Raw genomic sequence first — 24,853 nt, 5'->3', positions numbered from 1 at the left:
CACCTGTGTCTTTTCGCTACCCACTGCCCTCTTCTTCCTCCAGGGACACAGCCAGCTGGCTGGGGTTCATAGTGGATTAGTGCTCAGCATCCCTTCCGCCTCCTTTTAGGATGCCTGTCTGTGACACACATGCTGGAAAGTCAAAAACTCTATCTCCCGATTCCCCTGTAGTTAAAGTTCCAGATGTGATTTAAGTTGGGCCAATCAGATGCACTTGTGGGACATTTGGAAGACAGATACGTGCATGGAGAAGCACTGTTGCTGCTTCTGTTTCCTGCAGGTGAGCATGGTGTAGTGGGGTTGGGCTTTGTGTGGTAGCATCACAATGTCCAGTCACTAGCCGCATGCGGGTCAGGGTGTGAGGTGATGGACATCCAGTTCTTGCTGATGCCAGTCTCGCGGGAGCAGTGTGACTTTGAAGGCAACAGCTGCAGTGGTGGGGCATCGTGATTCCAAGATTGCTGTTTAGGCTGTGAGTTTCTGGAGCTAACAGTTCGAGAGCAGTTTCCTGATTCTACCTTCTTGATTATGGCAGAGTAGCTGATTCCTTGGCACGCCAGCTCTGTCGTCTGGGAGCCACTTCGGGAGGACTTGCCTCAAATTTGCTTCTCCAGCTCTTCCAATATTATGTACACCCAATTCTCTGCATTTCTTAAATCCCTTCCTGCTTAAAATAGCTTAAGTGGTTTCTGTTGTCTAAAACTAATCCCTGAATAATACATTGGCTGAAAGGAAGCGAAAGCTGCAGCCCAATTATAGCACCGTGATCCATATCTTATTGATCTTTGAAGCCCTCAGGTGACCTGAAATGAAATCCACCATGAAATCTCAGGAGTAGTAAGTTACTTCTTCCTGTGTGCCTTGCCTCACTTCTAAAGTAAGTAGCTATGATCCCACTACTGCCACTAATATAACGGATGTAAGGTGGTGATCTCTTGGATTGCGAGCTGGAGATCAAGCTCACAGTCATAATTCATTCAATAAGCATTTTCCTAGCAGATGACAGGGAGATAATTTAGAAAGGCTCATTAGGAACTAACCATATTAACATTAATGTAGTATGGCTTCCCTGGCCCCACAGAGACACACTGGTTGACGGATTCTGATATCTCTGGCTTGAGGAACCTACAGACCCGAGGATGCCTGCCAACTTCCTCAGCTCTTCTACATACCTTCCTTGTGGATGAGGCACAGCTGGGATGTGTTCCTTGACACTATTCACACGCTAGCATGAGAAACAGCTCAACTCATTTGACCTCACAGGATAGACGCTAAACAAGACACATTCTACTTATTTATGCTTTTCAACAGCTGCTCTTGGAGTATTTAAAGTCCAAAGGCTCTTTATGTGAATCCCCAGTATACCAGCCACTCTTAGAATGACATTGTTACTCTAGCTAGAATATTGAATCTTGGTAAGTGGACTCTTTATTGATAAATGTCCAGATTTTTACATAAAATACTTGACAAGACTCCAGATTCAACCTACAACCTGTAAAAATCAAGCTCTGAGTTTGATTTTCAGGGAGTGACAAACTGAAATCCCTCATTTTCTATGACCAGCATGCTACAAGAATCCCTAACTCTTGTAGCTGCAGGGTTGAGATTGCTATCAGAATTGGAGAAGGAATCAGAGATTTCCATGTACTCAGTCTCTCTTAAAAACCCGCCGTTGAAATTTCATTGCATACGGAAGCAGTTCTACCTTCCTTGTCTACAGAAACTGTTCTCCTTGCCATCCCGAGGGCTCTCTTCCAGAAGGAAGCTAATAATCCCCTCATGCTACATCTACTGTCAGCAGGCCAGGGACTAGGACCAAATCCCATTTTTCCCTGGGGTCATATTACAAAACCAGACATTTCAAAAGAAGGCTTATGTTCTGAAAACATTGGAGAAATTGGTTAATTTATACCAGCAAAAAAAGTAAGCAATCTTTTTAGGAATAGATATTGAGGCTCTTGGCTCAAAAGCATAGATGAATCTTTTAGATAGGGCTAAATTTGTTTCTATGGGCACACAATTCCCTGATGGTCTACTCCCTACAACTTGCTCCTTGGAACCAATTTTCATATCTGTTAGGATTCTTCAGTTGTAAACAACATAAATCAACTCTGAGTAACTGGAATGATGTAGTGGTTAATAGCTTAGGCTTTCCTGGATATAAATTCTGACTCCTTAACTTACTAATTATGTCACTGGGCAATCAAACTAATCTCCATTTGTTCTACGTAAAAGGGAATAATAAAAATACCACACACTTCCTAAGGCATTATAAGGAATAAGTGGGAACTTTCATGTGAAGAGTCTGGTGCATGGTAACCATTCAGTAGATTTTAGCTATGATTTTATTTCTAGCTGGTCTTCTCTGCAATTCTCGAAAGAATTATTAATGATCATTAAATAAATCCCTGCTGCCCCTCATAGCAGGGAGCCCACCACATAGAGTTGTTGATGTAATAAGTTGTTTCCAAATGAATGATTGTTATTTGCAGTGTTGGCCCTTGTGGCATTAAATTTGGATCTTACACTTGAAACCATTTGTGTCATTTGGGGCCTAGAGTAAGCAGACCTTGAGACAAAGTTGGGAGTGCAAGAGGTTTATTAGGAGGCAATATCTGTGAAAGACAAAAGGGAAAAGAAGTGGGATTTGGCAGGGAGAGCCTTCAGACTGGGATGTAGCTCCAATGCCTGCAAAGAGGGAAGAGGAGAAAGCAAGATTCGGGGGAGAGCTTCAGACCACGATGCAGATCTGACAAAACCTCAGCCAACCCAATGGAGAGCTCTAGAGCAAAGGCTGCTCATTAAAGAAATACGCAGAAATGGCCAGGCCCTATTGTCCCTGCTGGGCTGTCATGGGCTGGGGGATGCCTTGAAAGAGAGTGGCTTCGGCTTGAGAGTTAAGGCAGATCCTGAAAGCAGCAATAGCCGAGGCTGTCAGCCAATTCTTTCTTGAAGGGAGTTCTGAGTGGCAAACCTCCATGGCTGCTGCTGTCCATCCCTTGTTCTCCATGGCAGCAGCTCCTCCAGGGTTCCAATGAGCCTCTCTTCCTAGTGGGGAAGTTATGGGCTCCAACTGGTATTCATTGTCTGTCCGCCTCCGGTGTCCATTCTAAATTCCTCTCTCCCTCAGCTACCACCTCTCTGGCCTCAGTGGCCTATCTGTTGGTTTGACCTAATCACTAATTCCTGAGGAGTGTGACCCCCTGGGAATCATACTCTTCTCAGGTCAGGATGGCTGCACTTGTCCATTCACAGTCACGATTGGACAAGGGAGTAACTGGAAGTACCCCAGTGGATCACCTGAGTTCCACACATATTCCTGCCTGTCCCAGTTGAGTCACAGCAGCCCTCCCACCAACTGATCAAGGTCGATAAGCTCTGTTAAGGCAATGACTCATGTTCTTGCCTGCTGGTCCTAAATATAAGGAGTCCAAAGCTCCCAGATGACAGCTGTGTCTTATAGATCAGTGGAAATCTTGCTATGTCCCTTTGCAAGAGTAGGTCTCTCTCCTTTGTTTTATTGGTGAGTAAGATTGGCCATGAGCTAACATCTGTTGCCAATCTTCCTCTTTTTGCTTGAGGAAGATTGTCTCTGAGCTAACATCTGTGCCAGTCTTCCTCTACTTTGTATGTGGGACACCGCCACAGCATGGCTTGGTGAGTGGTGTGTAAGTCTGCACCCGGGATCTGAACCTGTGAATCCTGGGCTGCCAAAGCAGAGCGTGTGAACTTAACCACTAGGCCACTGGGCTGGTCCCAGGTCTCCTTTTGGAATCAACACCACTAATCCTGCAGAGCCTACAGCTGTGAGGACAGAAAGCACAAAGACCTCTAATGGGTCATTGCAAATGATGTTAAGTGGGGCCACTCCTGCTTCCACCCCTTGGTTCTTGGACTCATGAATTCATCCTTTTGGGGACACAGCACCATATAGAGGTCTCTGATTCAGTGTGTGCACTGCATTCTGCAGGATGGCATCCTGTTCTTGCAGAGTATTGCCTAGAAGTTAGTACTTCAGCAGGTCATTTCATTACTCTAACAGGTTGGCAGCTTCTGGATGGAGTAGTATGTACTATGCCCAGTGGATCTCATAGTCTTGGCCCACTCCCATACCTCCTTCTCTCCCCAACCTTCAGTAGCTTCCCTGATCAGAAGCTGTATTGTGTAGGATTCTAAGACTATGGATCAGGTGCTCCCTAGTCATATCCTCCAAATCTGACTCATTGTTGGACTCATAGACTCCTAGGTTGGAAAAGACTCAGAAGTCATCTGTTAGTTCAGGTTCAATCTGATCCCTGATTCACATCTACAACACCCTTGATAAGAAATCAACAAGTCAAGAATGACAAAATTCATGATACCAATGCCACCATTCCACTTTGAAGGTCTCATGGTAGAGAGATTTAGAAAAGAAAAATCTCATCACTGATTTTTTATGACATTTCTTTTTCTGCTACGTCCATAGGGGCCTCAGAATCATGTTCAACAAACTCTGGAAGCAGCTAACACTCAACAATCTGATCCATTACATTGGGTTGAAACCTGTGTGCTGTTCTGATCTAGTGTCTACCCAAGAGCTAGCCAAAGCCTGGGAATGCATTGCTACTTGCAAGAGCTAGTAAGTAAGCTTCATTTCTGTAAGAACATGCTGCCTCATTTCACTTTCGAATCCCCCACAATATGTACATAAATGCTTAATAAATATTTGTAGAATGAATGAATAAATAAAAAAAGATTTGCCAAAGTATTTCATAACTTGCTTTAGATCACCCAAAAAATTTGTTGAGTCATCAAACATTTACTGAGAACCTACTATGCTAAGTACTAGTCTAGGAGCTGAGAGATAGAGTTGAATAACACGGGCAAGATACCTCTCCTCATGAGTTGACATCCTAGTAGACATTGACAATAAGGATACTGAGAACAGATGAAGAACAGGAAAGCAGCAAGTAGTCAAAGTGCTATGGTGGAAATAAAACATGGTTTTGTGATAGGAATGAATTAGGAGTGTGGTTCTTTATATGAGGTGATCAGGAAAGTCCGCAATGAGGAAAAGACTTTTTTTTATTGTGTTAAAACATACATAACATAAAATTCACCATTTAACTATTTTAAAATGTGCAGTTCAGTGGTATTAAGTACATTCACATTGTCGTACAACCATCACCACCATCCATCTCCAGAACTTTTCATCATCACAAACTAAAACTCTGTACCCATTAAACAATAGCTCCCCATTTCTCCCTCCCCTCAGCACCTGGTAACCACTATTCTACTTTCTGTCTCTACGAATTTGACTATTCAAGGTAACTCATATCAGTGGAATCATACAATATTTGTCCTTCTGTGTCCGGCTTATTTCATTTAGCGTAATGTCTTCAAGGTTCATCCAAGTTGGAGCATGTGTTAGAAGGTGACTTTTAAAAAAGCTTTTAATTAAAGTATAACATACAAAGAGAAAAGTGCGTAACTCATTCACAACCTGAACACATCGGGGTAAGCATCACCTAGCTAAGAAATCTAAAGTTCCCAGCACCGCAGAAGACCTCCTCATGCTCCCTTCCAGGTGCAACCCCCAGTGATAACCTCTATTCTGACTTCTAACAGCATAGATTAGTTTTGTCTAGTTTTTAACTTTATATAAACAAAACCACACACTATTTACTCTTTCTCTACTTTCTTTTGCTCAATATTACATTTGTGATATTCATCAATATTATTGTGTTGTAGTTATAGTTCTTTCATTCTCATTGCTGTGTGCTGGTGTATTGTGTGATATACCCCAATTTATTTATCCCATACTGTTGGTAGATACTTAGGTAGTTTCTGTTTATAGCTATTATAAATAGTGCTGCTATGAACATTCTTGTACGTGTCTTTGGGTGAACATATGAATGGATTTATATTATCTATATTATACATTATTTATACACATATATTGAATATATGGTATATAATATGAATACATAATATGAACATATTATATATTATTTATATGCATATATTGAATATATGGTATATAATATGAATATGGAATATGGACATATTATATAGATGCATATACATATGGATTCAGAAGTGGAAACACTGGATCACAGAGTATGTGTATGTTCAGCTTTAGTAGCTCTCCAATGGGTTTACCCATTTAGAAAGGGTCACATTTAAGCTGTGGCCTGAAGGACGGAAGGGAATGGAAGCTGCACTGAGATGTCTATACTCACATCTCCCCACTGCTCTGCTGAAAAGGTGTCCTTTCCTAAAGTGGGTAGAGTCAAACGGGAGCAGTCCTCCACCTCCTTTCTGCTGTGGTCTCCCAGTGACACTTTAGTGAGAGGAGCCTCTGTTATTTTGGTCAGACCCAGGGAGATGGGAAATGATGACTGATGACTCAGCCTCCTCGGCTCCACTTTCCAGAGCTCCACTTCCCACATCAGTGAGCCCGGCCCTGGGGGGAGACGTAAACACAACCATGGTGTTGATATCAATTCTAGCAGAGATGTCAAGAGCCAAAGCCTGAGAAGAGGAGGAGAGAATCACGGTAAATATGTCAGTGGAAAAAAGATCAAGTGGGGGACTTGAAAGTCATGTCTAAAGAATTGTTTAAGTAACAGTGGCAAATGAAAACAAAAGGGCTCTACTGCTAAAATAATCAGTGGTACCTGTTTCAGATTCCCAGGCATCTCTATGTTTTTGGGAGGTCTTGGGACTTAGGGCTTTGCCTATTGTGTGGCCTGGGATGAAAGCCATCAAGAGAAGTTGGAATTCAGGGCTTTCTTGTCAACAGAAATGAAAAGAGGCAAAAAAAAAAAAAAAAAAAAAAACCCAAAACTGGCCACAGTAATGCCTATAAATGCTGTGTGGGTCTGAGGGCCTGCTTCTATGCCCTGGTTCAGGAAGTATAAACAAAACTGGTAGAAATGGGTCATTTTGGGAACAAGTTTCCAGTGGGAAAGAGAAAAGTCTAGTTGCTTTGCCTGTCAGTATTTTAGAGTTTCTTCAGGGTACAGAGAGATTCCAATGTGGTTCTTTGAGGTGCCGCTCAAAAAGTCCCATCTTTTAAAGAAAAAAAACAGAGCAAAAATCATTAGTGCATCAAGGTGAGGTTTCCTTTTACATACATGTGGCCACAAGTGACAGACCCCTGATCCCTTTTTGAATTGTATCCTGTGTCATTAAGTTGGCCAGACTGCCCTTAAGCACAATGCTCAGGGCTAGAAGGGATTGAGTCTTATGCCAAAATCTCTTTCGGATATTTTTCTTTCCTTAGTATGTACAAAGTGAGATTTTAAAAGTATCTCAGGGTCATCATTCTGAACTTTAGTTGAGTGTTCGTGTTTATAGATTAGAGTTGTAGATGTAGAAAGTATTAAATATTGAAATGTATATATCCTGTAACAGTTGTGTGTATGTGTGTCCTAGCAGAATTTCTTGTATGAGATAATTATTTTTCATTTATTTGTTTCTCCTAAGAGTTCTCTGGGAAGACAAAAGTTAAATTAGCTAAGAAAATTCTGAGTAGTTGGGTTCCACTTAGATTGGTTTCCTTTTACACGTAGAGATAAAGGAAAGAAGCAAGAGAGAAAGAGCCCATTTAAACATGGGGCCCCATGCAGTCCAGTCTGTATGACACATCACATTCAAATAAACACAAGTTTGACAACCGAGACTAATCAGAAGGTAATTCAAATATTTACCAGGGACTTTCAAAGAATGTCAGAAGAATATCTAGCAAAAGTCTTTAAAATTATTTCTTCACCTCTTGTTCCATTCCCTACCCACTCTAAAGTTCTTCCCGAAGACTCTCTCAGCTCACTACATCTCTTTCTCATCCCTTCATGCACTCAGAATTCTGATCATTCCCCCTTTGTAACTCCCACACAAAGTAAGTTTTTTTTTTCTCTTTCTGAGATTAAAAATATACATATTCTTGGTGCCTGCCCAGTGGCGCAAGAGGTTAAGTGCGTGCACTCCGCTGCGGCAGCCCAGGGTTCGCCGGTTCGGATGCCTGGCGCACACCAATGCACCGCTTGTTAAGCCATGCTGTGGTGGCGTCCCATATACAGTGGAGGAAGATGGGCACGGATGTTAGCCCAGGGCCAGTCTTCCTCAGCAATAAAGAGGAGGATTGGCATCGGATGTTAGCTCAGGGCTGGTCTTCCTCACACACACACACAAAAAATACATATTCTCAGTCTATCTTTTATCTTCCAATATTCAGATCTTTCTACCCATTGTCCTGATTAGCTTAGCAGAAGGCCTAGAGGCAGGCAGACAGACAGTCACAGAGGGGCAAATTTGTGAACTCTTATACAGTAATGCTTTTGGCCCCACTTGAACAATAATTTTTTTGGGGGTGGTGAGATTAGCCCTGAGCTAACATCCATTGCCAATCCTCCCCTTTTTGCTGAGGAAGATTGGCCCTGGGCTAACACCCATGCCCATCTTCCTCTACTTTATATGGGACACCGCCACAGCATGGCTTGACAAATGGTGCATCTGTCTGCGCCCGGGGTCCAAACCTGCTAACCCCGGGCTGCCGCAGCAGAATTCGCAAACTTAACCGCTATGCCACTGGGCCAGCCCCAATAATTTTTTAAATATAATCCATACAACAGACTGTTTTCCAGTAACTAAATAGCAAAACTTTTTTTTTTGGCAACAAGAGGCAAGGCAACAGAGTTACCAAAACCCACATTTTTGAAGACTGGAGAAAGGGATGAGGGAAAGAGTTGAAATGTGGTACAAGATGAGCAAAGGCTTTGAGCAGAGAGATAATTCTGCCTAGATTCACCCCTTCCCCTCCTCTGATGACATCACAAATGCTGATACTTCTCCCTGGAAGCCCTATTTCTTTTCTTTTTTCTTTTTTTAATTATTTCATTGAGGTCACATTGGATTATGACATTGTGTAAATTTAAGGTGTACATTATTATATTTCAGCTTCTGTATAGACTGCATCGTGTTCACCACCAAAAGTCTAGTTTCCATCTGTCAATGTACACATGCCCCTTTACCCCTTTCGCCCTCCCCCCACTTCCTTCCCCTCTGGTAACCACCAATCTGTTCTCCTTATCTATGTGTTTGTTTATTTATCTTCTACATATGAGTGAAATCATACCCTGTTTGTCTTTCTCTGTCTTGACTTATCTCCCTTAGCGTAATACCCTCAAGGTCTGTACATGTTGTCACAAATGGCAAGATTTTGTCTTTTTTATGGCTGAGTAGTATTCCATTGTATATATATACCACATCTTCTTTAGCTATTCATCCATTGATGGAAACTTGGGTTTGGAAGCCCTATTTCTTGAAACCTGAGATCCTAAATCAATAAACCATCTCCTTGGAAATTTACCTACTTTTAGATGGTTATTTGATCAGAGGAAGAAATCTGAAAGGGAGAGAACAGAATTTCAAGGTCAAGTTTGGCCATTTCTCTGCTATCTCATGTCTAATGCCTGAGATTTTCTTCTTGAAGATCCTATTTCTCTGTTAAAATCAAATGGTATCTGATCTCTGCTTATCTGGGGCTGGGATGGGCCAATGCCAGCATTTAATGCTAAGTTGAAGCTAGGACAGCTAAGGTGCTTCACATGCAGCATCTAAAAAACAGAGCAGGCAGAAAGGGAGTTAAAGAGCATACAAGGTAAAAACATATAAATAGTATGATTCAATGAGATATAAGCTTAACAAAAAGTTAGAAAAGAAAAAATACTAAATATACACTAAATGTAAATATGTTGAAGAGATTACCAGATAAGAGTGTTTTCATAGTGTGGCAGAACAAATAAAGAAATGTTTCCTCAACAAATAGTATATTTAGAAAATTTCCATGTCATTTGTACTTGTCTAGAAAGAGCTATTTCGAAATCATCTAGATATCTTGGGATTAAACCGCCCAGCCCTTAGGGAAGGAAGCACTTGCCTGTTCATTCATTCATTTAACTCAAAATATATTTAATAGAATTTACTATGTACCAAGTACAGCATTAGGCACTAGGAATAGGGCATAGAATAAGACCAACATGGTTCTTACCCTCTTTGAGTTTACAATATGACAGGGAAGACAGACATTGAATAGGTTGAATGTGTACATTGAGGGTCATGATGGAGAAGTGCATGGTGCTGTTGAAACTAGTCACTCAAGGAAGGCTTTATGGAAGAACATGATTAAAAAAATAGAAGACGGGGTTGTGAATATCTGTTGAGCAATTCAGGTGCCACTGCTGTCGCCTTTGGGCACAGTCTTTCTCTTTTGCCTGAAAAGAATACATTAACATCAGATTAAGTGAAGAGCTCATAAAATGCATGATGGCACACTGACCAATCAAAACATACCAAGCATTCTTTTGCAGAGGATTGGGAAAGAGATTCATTTTGAAATAATTATCTGGCAATAGGTTCAACCTGAAAAAAATAAACACGAAGCCGTAATTGTTTTTCAACAGAACTGGAGAGACTTATTCATCCCACTTTCTGAAATTGTATATCTATTTCATAGCCCTGGAAGCTCAATACTATGTTTTATGTTCTAAGGGTAAAAACATGATGTCTGTTTTATTTCACAACATGAATTGAAAGCATTTGTGGGACAGGATGTTGTTTTGGTTCAATAGGTTGTTCAAGGTTTCTTAGGAGTTTTATCCAGTAACTGCTTTCAGCTTTAAGATATTAATGTTTCCATTTGGTTTTCAGATCCAAAGACTGTGTAAGCAGATTTTTCTATTTTTGATGCCTTATCCTACTGCTAGTGTGGTTTAAGGTAATCAATCATATAACTGAGAGTAATAAAGGACTCTGGCTAAGAGTTTTTACACAAATAAAACTTGCATTGGTTTGAGTGGGGATGGCAATTATTCAAGGATTGCAGAAATAGCTTGGAGACAAACCTCAAAAATGTCCCAGATTTGCAGCCCATGCGCTGGTTGGAAAGGCTGTCCCTCACATTGATTCAGGTAAGATGCTGGCTGGGCTCGTGCTCGGAAAATGAGAGTACCTGACAGGAACAAAAAAAGTGACTGATTCCATTAGGCTACTCAACAAGTCTCTACCTGTCCTCAGGAATTTTTCTGCCAAACTCCAGAAAGAAAACCTGCTCTCCTGTCTTTCTCTGGGGACCCAAGTCCGGGGTTTGTGTTTAGAAACACGATGAAATAAGTCAAGTCTGTCATAGACTGTTTTCTCCTAGGACCTCTTTCTCCTTCATGGGTCTATCACTTCTATCTTCCAGTTCTCAGTACTTTCCTATTTCCCTCTAGCGGCCCAGAGTTCACCGCTATGGAGCCCTACTTTGATCTGCCCTACTTGGCCCAAATATTGCTATTTGTTTTTATATTTTCTCCTAAATTTTATGCTTCCCTATTATATTAGTTTCCTGTTGTTGCAAACAAGTGATCACAAACTTAGGGCTTAAAACAGCACAAATTAATTGTTTTACTGTTCTGAAGGTCAGAAGTCTGAAATGGTCTCATTGGGGTAAAATAGAGATGTCAGCGGGGCTGCATTCTTTTCTGGAGACTCTAGGGGAGAATCCATTTGCTTGCCTTTTCTAGTTTCTAGAGGATATCCTCACGGCTTGTGGCTCCCTTCCATCTTCAAAGCCAGCAGTGGCTTGTTGAGTCTTTCTCATACTGTATATCATCTCTGACTTCGTGTTTGTCATCACATTTTACTCTAACTCTTACTCTCCTGCTTCCCCTTTCACTTATCATCCTTGTGATTACTTTGGGCCTACTTGAATAATCTAGGATAATTTCCCTGCTTTAAGGTCAGCTGATTAGCAACCTTAATCCCATCTCCAACCTGAATTCTCTCTTGCCACGTAACATGAGATATTCACAGGTTCTGGGGATCAGGACGTGGACAACTTTATGGGATCATTAGTCTGTCTACCACACTCACCTTCAATCCTACTATCAAAACTTGCTTTTATGTTCTCCCAGGACTCCCTACTAAGCTGAAAAGTTGACCTGATAATTGAACTCAACGGAAGATGTTAAAGGCAAATATGTAGGACTTGTCCCTACTTTTTCTCCTGTGTCTGTTTACATATCATTAGTCAACCATGGTCCTTTCCTATTCTGAACTCGGATGAGATTCAGAATCCTTTTTAACATAGTATTCTTGACAGTCACTTCCAATGGATCAGATTTGACATTAAGATGAAACTCATTTGATATCGCTGCTTTAGTGGGACATGTCTTCCTTTTCATTGGGAACTTCTAGAGATGCAATGTTTTAACCCAAAGGAATGCTTTGAATGGTAAGCGTTAGAGCACCAGTAACCAGCCAGTGGACACAAGTGTACTTGGGAGGTTTTCCTGGAATCTTTTAAGATATAACGTATGTGTCGCTTCCTATTCCCCCTCTTCCTAAGGCCATCACTGCACAGGGAACAGGACTGGATGATCTAGCACAGGGTTTCTCAACCCTAGCACTACTGACATTTTGCGTGGCATAATTCTCTGTTTGGGAGGCTGTCCTGTGCATTGTAGGATGTTTAATAACAGCATCCCTGGCCTCTACCCACTTGATGGCAGTAGCACTTCTCCAGTCAAAACCATCTTCACGCACTGCCAACCGTACCTTGGGCAGCAAAATAGCCCCTAGTTGAGAACTACTGCTCTAGTAGAATGAAGTGGACACCACCTAGTTCTAGAAATAATAGGTTAGAAAGATACACTTTTGTTTTGTTGTGGTTCTTTGACTTTCCTTTGGCTTGTATTTAATGGCATTCCTTTGCCAACAGAAGACTCCATTGACAACAGCATTCCCCTAGATCTTCATGTCAGTATCCAAATCCCAGATCAGAGCAGAAGCTGTTTCATCAGCAAGGGCTTTGTGTAGCGTGAGCAAAAGTATTGATTCTACTCATCATTTCGGCTCAGCTCAAGCCCACTCCCTCTAGTAACCCTTCTCTGCCTACTCCTTTAGAGGCACTTTCTCCCTCTTCTGAACTCCTGTTGGCTAAACCTCCAATGACCATTGTCGTATGCATCTGGTATTCTTGGGCACTTTCTTTATGGACCCATGGCTGACACCCTGGATAGAATGCTTTGAAAATGATTTCTATATCTTACTTATGTACAGCACACTGCACATACCAGGTACTTAACAATTACTTTAAAAAATACTTTTACATTGTTTCTTTCATGCAATTTAAAGAGTCAAATAAATCCTTGAAGTTCGTTTATGAAAAGTAACAGACCTATTCCTCTCTCCTACCACTCTCCTCATTTCCTCAAACCTAGAAGCAACCATTTTTACTCTTTTTGGTTTGGTGTTTACCTCCATATTGCTAAATAATATGCTTGTATTGCTACTTCCTGATTTTTCCGTTTTAGGCAATATCTATCTAGGGAAGATAGGGATTTAACTCTCTTTACGTACATACAAACTTCCAGTCTTCAGGAAATGGAAGTTATCATTAATGTTAACTCCTGGTACAATCTTCCCAGTATGGTTATACCATCGTTTTGAGTTGAATAATATACATTATGTCATTATTACTAAAGAAATGCTTTTCACAGCTGAACTGTGTAGAATATGATGATTGCTTTTCCTTTTCTGCACATTTTTGAAGTTAACACAGGTCCACAATCCCTTATTGCAATTCCAAAATTAAAAAGCTCTGAAAACCAAACCAAAACAAAACAAAACAAAATTTTATATTGGTTGCAAACTCATTTGACAGCAACATCTGACTTGAACACATCTGTGGTTACTTACAGTTTTTATTTATGCTACCTGGTGCGATTATTTAGATGCTTTGCTGCAGAATTTTTGATGTGTTTGATTACAGTGAGTGACCTACTTGAGAAGTTGTAAAATACATATCCTATGCACCATACTATATTTCTAAAATCTGAAGGAAAGAATCTAAAATTTTCAGTATATCACTCCCCAGGGGTTTCATATGAGTGTCTCTTTTTTTGTTGTTTCATTCTGTCTCAAATTTCCTTTTCAAAACTTTTATACTGTGAAATACAGCAAACTTACAGAAAAGTGCATAAAACATAAATGTACAATTTAATGAATGGTTATAAAATAAACATCTGTTTAGCCATCACCCAGGTCAAACAATACAAAATTGCTGGCACCCAAGAAGCTCCTAGCATTTCCCTTCCCAATCATTACCCTCTCCCATACCAGTGGTGGTCACCACTAACCTAACTTTTATGTATTCATTTCCTTGGTTTTCATTTTAGTTTTGCCACCCATTATACATCCCTAAACAATATATTTTTGTTTATGTTTGAACTTTATATAAATGAAATCACACACTACTTATTTTGTTGTAGCTGACTTTTCTTTTTCTATTTAAAAAAACTTTTGAAATAAACTCAGATTTTTAGAAAAGTTGAAAGTATGGTACAAAACATTTTTTTCTGCACTATTTGAGAGTAAAATGCTAACATAATGCCCCATCATTCTGGAATTCTTAAGTATGTATTTCTTCTAAACAAGAACATTCTGTTGCATAACCTCAATATGATCATGGAAAGCAGGAAGTTAACATTGGTACAGTACCATCTAATCCTTAGATTTCATTCAGGTTTTGCAAATTGTCCTAATAATGTCCTTTATAGCTAAGGGATACAGTTCAGAATCACACGTTGCATTTATTTGTCTTGTCTCTTTCGTCTCCTTTAATTCAGACTAGTTCCTCAATCTTTCCTTGACTTTCATGACCATAACACTTTTATAGATTATAGGGCAGTTATTTTGTAGCGTGTCCTTCAATGTGAGTTTATCCACTGTTTCCTATCGATTAGATTTAGTTTATGCATCTTTGGCAGGAAAACCATAAAAATGAGGTTATGTCATTCTACTAGGTGGCACATAATTTCTATTTGTTCCATTATTGATGTTGTTCATTTTGATCACTTGATTAAGGCAATTAAGTCTGCTGTGCTTCTCAGCTTAAATTTACTCTTTTCCTTTTCATAATTAATAGATGTTTTGTGGGGAGAATCTTTGAAGATATTGAAGTACCCCATTTAAATACCCCACGAAATTTTCAGTTTATTAATTTTTAAATTTATATTAATTTTGAGTTATAGTTTCCAATTTTATTCAATGGGTTATAGTGCTTTAATACATTATTTTTTTGTGATGCTGAAATCATCCCAGATTTGACCAGTAGTAAGTAGTCCCTTCGAGATGATTCTTTGCCCTTTTGACATGTAACCATCGTTCTTTGAGAAATTCCTTATTTTCTGGAACAAGAAGAATGTTCCAGAATCATCTTCTACTTTCCCTGCCCCTACTCTAGAACCAGCTATTTCTCCAAGAAATTTAACTCCAAGATTTCATTTAATGGATATTTAGAGAACAAGATCTTGGTACTAGATATGCTCATTGCTGTTGGAGGTGTTGTTGCTTCCATGCCCTCTTAGTGGACATAGCTAGAGAATATATGTTGTGTATGCATATATTTACATTGTATATATGTGTATACATATGCATATATATCATATGTATATATAATATTCACACATAACAATACACATTTATATCTATATTTATTTCTCTATCAATCTATCTACGTGTTAGAAACTATGAGTCCACAATGATAACTCTAATTTTAATTCAATACCACAGGGTTCATTCTGCTTTTCTCTCTTTCCACATTTTGAATCCCCTTCTCCCAACAGTTAGGAACCTGCTTCCCAATATTCTTAACAGATTTACCTAATTGGTCAGTCCCTTGCATATAAGCAACCTCCCATCACTGCTGCTGGTCCCTCCCCCACTTTCATGCTCTCATCATCTTACTGGTGCTCTGACACCATGCAAGGGGCTTGGTCCAGCTTTATGACTGTTGGTAATCCCTCCATCTTCTCCTCCCTAAGTAACCACTGATCTTTCTATCTCTATAGATTAGTTTGAATTTTCTAGAGTTTTATGTAAAGGAAATCATACAGTGTGTACTCTTTTATTCAGCTTCTTTCATTTGGCATAAGTAATTTAAGATTCATCCATGTTGCTATGTCACTAGCTATTCCTTGTTATTGCTGAGCAAGTATCCCATTGTATGGATATACGACAATTTGTTTATCTATTCACCTGTTGATGGGCATTTGAGTTGTTTCCACATTTTGGCTATTAAAAATAAAGCTGCTATGGGGCCGGCCTGGTGGCATAGTGGTTAAGTTTGTGTGCTCTGCTTCAGTGGCCTGGGGTTCCCAGGCCCAGATCCTGGGCATGGACCTAGTCACCACTCATCAAGCCATGCTGTGGCAGGCATCCTACGTATAAAGTAGACGAAGATGGGCATGGATCTTAGCCCTGGGCCAATCTTCCTCAGCAAAAAGAGGAGGAATGGCAACAGATATTAGCTCAGGGCTAATCTTCCTCACTAAATAAATAAATGAATTTGCTATAGGGGGCCGGCCCATGTCCTAATGGCTAAGTTCAGCGTGTTCCGCTTCAGTGGCCCAGGTTTGGTTCCCCAGGTGCAGGCCTACACCACTCATTGGTGGCCATGCTGTGGCAGTGACTCACATACAAAACAGAGGAAGACTGACACAGATGTTAGCTTAGGGTGAATCTTCCTCAAGCAAAAAGAGGAAGATTGGCAACAGATTGTAGCTCAGGGTGAATCTTCCTCAGCAAAAAAATAAATTAAAAAAATAAAGCTGTTATAAACATTCATGTGGAAAATTTGTAGGGACATATATTTCCTTTCCTCTTGGGTAAATATCTAGAAATCAAATAGCTGGATAATATTATAGGTATATGTTTAACTTCTAAAGAAACTGTCAAAATCTTTTCCAAATGGCTGTACCATTTTACATTCCACCAGAAGTGTACAAAAGTTTCAGGTTTTCTACATTCTTGCCCATACTCGGTAAGGTCGGTCTTTTTAATTTTAGCTATTCTAACAGGTATGTAGTAGTATCTCACTGTGTTTTTAATTTGCATTTCCCCAATGACAATAATGTTGAGCTTATTTTCATATGCCCTCTATATATCTTCTTTGGTGAATTATCTGATTAAATCTTTTGCCTAATTTTCAATTGTGTTGTTTGTTCTCTTACAGTTGAGTTTTGAGGGTTCTTTATACATTCTGAATACAAGTTCTTTATCTTTATCAGATATATGCTTTGCAAAGATTTTTCCCAGTATGTGGCTTGCCTTTGCATTCTCATTTTTAAATTTAATTTCATTTTCATTAAAAAAAACAGTGTTTTTTAAAGAGCAAAAGTTTTAAATTTTGATTAAATCCAATTTATGAATTTGTTCATTATGAATTGTCTTTTTGGTGTCATATCTAAGAAATCTTTGCTTAACCCAAGGTCACCATAAGTATTTCATATTTTTGTTGCTATTATAAATGGTAAGCTTTTCAATTTCAATTTCCAAATCTTTATTGCTAGTATATAGATGTAATGCTATATAGTTCCTCTTTATCATGACTGAAGACACATAATGACTGGTTTTCCTGCTCTTAGTCATGCTAAGATGTGGGTTGAGATAGTGTCAATATGATCTTTCCATTAAAAAGTTCTCCATCAACCTTTCACTTAATATTTCTGGACCACTAACACTGCCTAGATGAATGATTTCATTAGGGGCTGCAAACCGGTGATTTTCTAATACCATTATTCTCCTTGCATTTGCTAGCTGTGGTTCATTTATAAGAAGAAATTTCCTTGATCACTTATTTTGTTAGCCTGAAGTACAGTGTATAGGGATAGTAGTATAAAAACTTGATGCTTTCCCTTTATTTATCTGTTTTAGAACAAAGATTTCATGCCCTAGCAACTTCTAAAAGTCATCAATGAGTTTTTATTTTTGGAGTATCATTATGAACACATGGATTTGTATATATTTGACGTACTTCAATTCAGTGGAGTCATTATTTTTTACATGCTTGAGTTATCCCATCTTTGGCCAATATGAGCCCCTTCTAATTGGCTCCTGTGTTCTTCAGTTTGACTCTAGTAGCCATTGATAACTTTCTTGCTTTCCAGCTGGACAAGATGTCTCTGATTCATCCTGTACATCTTCTGTTACAAATTTAGAATTGCCATTTCTATGAGGTGCCCTGGTGCTCTTTTTGGAGAAATGATAGGAAGAGATCACAATCTAGATGCTAGGGGCACTCATTACTCCTGGATTGTCACCGTTTCTTTTAATGGTGTATGTTCATAAATAGAATTACTTAATTTAAATTTTGTCAAATTTATTATCTTTCTTAATATTAGCCTTATCCATTTTTGTATCTTGTTTGAGAAGATTTTCTTTACCCTGAAGTTCCAAAAATATTCTCCAATATTATCTTCTAAAAGAGTTTATTGTTTTGCCTTTCCTATCTTGTGCCATGAGCTAACTGGAATTGATTTTGTTGCATGGTAGGTGTTCCGATATCATTTTTCCCCAAAATAATGCCCAACTTTCCTATCATTATGTGTTGGAAAGTCCACCTATTTCTAACTACTCTGCAGTGCTACATTGGTCATAAATCAAGTATCCGTGTATGTGCAGGTCAGTTTCTGGAGCACACATATTTGATCCTATTGGTCTATTTGCCTATCCTTGCACCTCTGCCTCATTCTTTTAAGTACCATGGTTTATTGTCTTAATTTCCAGTAGAGTCAATCTTCCTACTGTAATTATTTCTTGTGTATTCTAGGCTTTTTGTATTTTATATATATTTTAGAATTGGCTTGTCAATATCTCTCCAAAAACCTATTGAGATTTTGATTGGATTGCATTGAAAGTCTAGATAAATTTGTGGAGAACTGTTACCTTTACAATACTGAGTCTTCCAATCCATGCACATAGTATATCTGTTTATTTGTTTAGGTCTCCTTTAATATTTTAATTAAAATTTTGCAGTCTTTGCCATGTAAGTCTTACAAGTCTTAGGTTATGGTTATTCCTAATTAATTAATATTTTTGATATTATAATAAATGGCATATTCTTTTAACTTTTGTTTTCTAAATGTTTGTTTCTCATATATAGAAATAAATTTTTATATTGATTTTATATCTAGCAGCCTTGCTAAATTGAATTAATAATTTAATCTCTAGATTATTTTTCTATTTCTTTTTTTTTTTTTTTTTTAAGATTTTATTTATTCAGTTTTTTCCCCCCAAAGCCCCAGTAGATAGTTGTACGTCATAGGTTCACATCCTTCTAGTTGCTGTACGTGGGACTCGGCCTCGCGTTGGACGGAGAAGTGGTGCCTCGGGGCGCTCCCGGGATCCGAACCCGGGCCGCCAGCATCAGAGCGCGTGCACCCAACCGCTCAGCCACGGGGCCGGCCCTATTTTTCTATTTCTATGAATACAATCATATCACCTGCAAATAATATTTATATTTTGTGTTTGACTCTTATACAACATATTTCTTTGTCTTGCTTTATAGTTTTGGCTAGGACTCCTAGGGCAATTTTGACAAGAAGTAGAATAGTGCTATCCTTATTTTGTTCTTTATATCAAAGAGATAATTTTCAGTGTCTCCCTATTAAAAATTATGTTTGCTGGTGGGTTTTTAAAATCTATTTTTATTTATTATTTTTCAGATCAGGAAGATCCCTTCTATTCCTAGTTTTCTGATCTTTTTCTTTTTAATCACAAAAGAGTGTTGAATTTTATCAATTATTTTTTTCTGCATATATTGAATTGACTGAATGATTTTCCTTTTCAACTTCTTAATATGGCAAATTACATTGATTGATTATTTTTTAAGTGTTATACCAACCTTGAAGTGCTGGTATAAACCCATCTTGGTTTATATTGTATCCTTTTGCTGTACTGCCAAATTTAGGTTGCCATTTTAGGGTGAGTGAGTGTTTCAAAAGTGAGTGAAAGTAGGTGCATGTTTTCAGTTTGCCATCTTTACCTCCAAGTTAGTACTCATTAATTTTTCCTAGACTGATTTACTATGTTGGCACCTTCATTTCTATGCAGTATTCCCTGCCACCCCTCTCTACCCTGAATCCTGGCACTGCTAATTGTATTGTCTTCTGGTTGCAAATGTTGTATGAATGTTCCCAGCATTGTGCTTATACCACATGGCAAGTATTTTATTTATGCTAATTTTCCTTTATTAGACAGTGAACTCCTTGAGATCCTAATCTTCTGTCTTTGTCTTTGTGCTGTCAGACGCCTGACACAGTACGTGACTAGTTAATTTGTGACGAAAGGAAGCCTAGACAGGAACCTCCATCTTCCCCTAATATGTATTAAAAATCTCTTATTGCTACATTGCCATTTGGCAACTGCTAAGATTGAAAGCTGCCAAATGGCGTACAAGAATGTGTCTAAACGCCCCATGGGGTACAGTAAACTACACTAGTATAGAACCATTCTATTTAACCTTTCAAAGCATCTTCACAATTATCCTCTTCTTTGATCCTCACAAAGACTGTGAAATAAGTAAATTAGTAGCTTTAGCCCTGCTTTACGCATAAGTAAATAGGGCCCAGAGAGACTAAATATTTACCTAAGACCATATGGCTAGTGTTTGGCTAAATTTGGGCTAGAATCCAGGTCTCCAGATATGTAAACCCAGGCTCTTTTCAACAGACCAGTGGTTCTCAAACTATGGTCTCAGGGGCTGCCACTGAATGAAGATAGGAGATAAGATGGAGGGTGAATGATCAGGGATCTGAGCTGCCCACCCTTGTCATCATTTTGCTTTGTCTCTTTTACGTATTAGTGTTCCAAATAATTTTTCATTTGGAAAATAGCTCTGTTGATAACAACATGAATCCACTAGTCTTTAAGCGTATACTTGCTTTCTGGCACCACCTGATATTTCAGGTTTACTTTGTACGTTCCTTGTCCTAGACTTGGTGTCAGCCACTTCTCCAAGGAGTTCTGGTTCCTTTTGGTGGGGAATGAGATTTAGAATACATCGGGCTCCAGGTGTGCTCATTACTTGCTGGTGCCTCATTGTTTCTAGCTCTTTGCAGAGGAAAGTGCTAAGAAATTCCTTTAAAAAAAAAAGTCCTGAGTTCTTACTTCTACTTCTAATTCAAATCCAATACCACAAGGTTATTTCATATCTTCTCCCATTCCACTTTTGTATCTCCCTTCTCCCATAGTGAAAACCTTGCTTCCTAAAAACACGACGAACAATATTTACTCATTTGCTCTCTCCTACAATGCACACAAAAGAGTTTTAGAGTGACACCATCAGTACCCCTATTAAAAACAAAACTACTAAATAGAGTTCAAAATTTCTTTGCAGTTTCTTTTTTATCCTTAGACTGTATCATACTAAGGGGGAACGGTCAAAGAATTGTGTTCAAAAGTTACCGGAATTAATTATTTTCTCTGTGTGGTTAAGATAAATCTAACTATTTGATTTATAGGTAGAGGCATTTGTTTCTGTTTGTATTCAGTTTTAGAGTCTGGGTTTTCAAAATCCATTTTGATTTAACTTTAAAAAATATTTATAATATTTACATGTTTTACAGGTGAATATATATACATTTACTAAATAATACATATATATGTATATACCTACTCAGAGAGGTCCTGATCTCTATTTCTTCACTCTCCACCCAGTTACCAACTACTTTACTCCCTATAGATAATTATTTTGATCTGTCATTGGTTGTCTTTTCTCTGCTTCTTTTCAACAATAACTGTATATATCCTCTTCTTTTCTCTTTTTTCTTATAAAAATAGTATCTTACTCTATACACATGCTATTGTGTCCAGGTTTAGAATTTTAAAAAGGTAGTCAAATTTATCAATTTATAGTTTTATGTTTAGCACTTTTTGTTTCCTGTTTAGGAATACCTTACCTGCCTAAAGGTCATGAAGATTTTCTACTACATTATCCTCTAAAATTTTTGAAGTTTTGCCTTTTACATTTAAGTCTTTAATCAGTCTAGAGTTGATTTCACATACGGTGTGAGAGAGCAATCCATTGTTTTTTTTTTTTTTGGTCCATTTATCTCACATACTTTGCTGAATAGTCTGTTTTTTACTCACTGATCTTCAATGTCAGTTCAGTTATATGTCAAGTTTCCACACTTTGATAGGTCTGCTTCTGGGCTTTTTATTCTGTTTTATTTGTTATTCCATCTATTCCTGAGAAAAATCTCTTATTTTAAAATTTCAGACATATTTTTTCATTCTAGAATTTCCATTTAAAAAATAGTTAATGTTTCTCTGCTAGAAGATTTTCTACTTTTTCCTTAATTATGAGCATGTTTTCTTCTGTGTTCTCAAGGATAGTTGTAATAAAATCTTTGCTCATTTCAACATCTGCGCAGTCACTCTCCACTGAGATGCATTTCTCTTGAGTATGCATCACATTATTCTATTTCTTTACATGAATAGTAATTTTGGATTACATCCTGGACACTGTAAATGATATTTTGTAGTCTCTAAATTCTGTTCTATTCCTCTGCAAATGTTGATTTTGAAGGCAATTAACGTTGCTGACCTCAAACTCCTAACTCTGTCTACCTTGCAGGCGAAATCTCTGTTTAATCCCTGTAGCTTTAGCAAGGCTGCTTAGAGTCTGCGCCACACACGCACAGCTCAGTTCAGAGATTTGGGGACAATTTGTATGTGGAATTTGGGACTCTCTCTTTCTGACTCTGCTTTCCTGGATTTCTCCCCTAACTTTTCAGCTACTATATTGGCCCCGAACTCTATTCTTTTGTTTTTCAAGCCACTAATATTACAGACTTCTATTTGAGTTTTAGCCAACTAACGTCTGTCCTCAAATAAAAATCCATTTAAAAATGGAAAACTCATCCAGTTCCATTACCTTCACCTAGATGTAGACACGTCTCCAGTTTCCACCTGCTTTTAGTTGATTTCCAGTTCTTCCAGGGAGTTGTTTTTGTATTTTTTCTAGAATTTTAGTTGTTATATGTAGAGAGTCTGATAGGAGCTACTCAATCATTACTGGGAGCAGAGTAACCACACTATTTTATTTATTTTGGCTTTTAACTAGTCTTATATCTTGTATAACAAACAAGTCCCCTCACTGTAGTATAATTCTTCAGAAGTTTCTTAGCTATGCTTATGCAGAACCTGAAGTCTTACCTAGTACACCCTTCTTCCTCCCAGGTATATATGGAAAGACTTCAGAATTGGTCATGCCAAATATAGGAAATGTGAAATATAGGAAGGAAGGCTGTTTGTTTCTGCTTTGTACATGCATCTCTAAGGTTAGGGATGGTGGGAACCTGAGGCTCAGACATGATATACATGTGCATGTCTGGTGTGTTGGGGGAAGGTCATTTAATCACCAGGACAGAATATTTGAGGAGAAGAAGTATTTTAGGTGGAGGAAGAAACACCTGGGAAGTCTGAAAATGGAGCCATGGGTGAGTTAGTGGGCTGTTGCAGGAGTCAGATGAACTGAGAAGCTGAACTAAAGCAGTGTCAATGAGAATGCAGAAAGGGACCAGGTTTGAAAGAGAATTAAAAACTGATAAACCTTGTATTCAGCAATATGGTGCTGAAAGAGATATAAGGATAAGAAACATTTTCTCCCATCATTCAAATCACAGCATGTGTCAACCTGTTACTTTGCTTACACATGTAATAACACTATAGAAAGTCTAGAAAAAGGAAAAAAATCTAAAATTCCAATATCCTTATAAAACTACAAATATTTTACATTTCATTTTAGGCCTTATTCAGAAACAAATGTGTATTTTTCATAGATGTAGCCATGCCCCATGTTGAATGTCTCTGATATGCCATAATTTTGTACTATTTCTATCATCTCACGTGAATAAGCAATTTTCATCTTTCTGATCTTTGTAATTATATCCTTTTTAATGTCTGCACAGTATTCCATTATTTCATGCACCCCCAACTTTTTGAACCATTATTCAATTTGTTAGACATTTATATTGCTACTAACACTATAAATAATGCTCCTTGAACATGTTTATGTATAATTAGTCTTTCCCTTTTGTGGGGGATAGAGTGTCAGCAGTAATACATCTGAGTAGATACATTTAATATTGATTCATGTATTTTAAGATTTACTCACCAGAGCCCTGACATTACAAAGCCCTTAGAGCGATGTGTGAGAATCTTTGTACTTCAGATCATCACTGAGAGAAGGGATCTTGCTTTGTGTATGGTTGTAGCATCTAGCATCTAGCATAGTGCCTATTATTAGACTCATAATATCTGTGTTTCGAATGAATAAATCAATGAATAAATGAATGATGAATTCAGTTGTCTTGTGAGGAGGGTTTCGACCTATTTCTTGCCATCTGGATGCAGTTTGATTTCAAGTGTACCCGTTGATATTGGCAAGGTCTGGAGAGCCATTTAGATAAAGATTTACTCCTGTGATCTGGATTTTACAGAAGTCTGGAATGTTGCCCTGAGAACACAATTTGCAACAATATCTGTCTGGGATTTTTGCTTTTGCTTCCTGGACCACTGCAGACCAAGTATTTCCCTGGGCTCCCTTCTGAAAAACGGAATGTGATTTCTTTCTGAAGGAAACTTTCCCGTTACCTTTTACCTCAGGGCAGCAGGCCCTTGCAGGGCAGGCTAAGCTTGGGCCAGGATATTTGGATGTCTCCACTCTGTTCTCTCTGGGCTTCAGAAAACAACGAGGTTCACGCTCACCTTAAACTGGATCAGTGTTTCTGTTGTGTTTTGTTGTTTAATGCTCTTGCTCTCTCTCTCTTTCTTTTTGCAAAAGGAGAGAAACAATTTTGGTTCATATCAAAGTGTAAAAAAAAGTTTGTTCTGGGATTCAGCCAATCAGAATCATAAAATTTTGAAATGGAGATCTTATATCAGCGTCGTTTGTCGTTTCCTAGCAATAATAATACCTACTTATGACACTTTGTGCCAGGCCCTGTTCTAGCACTTTTTTTAGATTACTTTACTTAATTTA

Source organism: Ceratotherium simum, chromosome 6 (assembly GCF_057802395.1).
Source record: "Ceratotherium simum simum isolate JZ-2026a chromosome 6, ASM5780239v1, whole genome shotgun sequence".
NCBI classification, from domain to species: domain Eukaryota; kingdom Metazoa; phylum Chordata; class Mammalia; order Perissodactyla; family Rhinocerotidae; genus Ceratotherium; species Ceratotherium simum.
Note: the sequence above shows the minus strand (reverse complement) of the source record.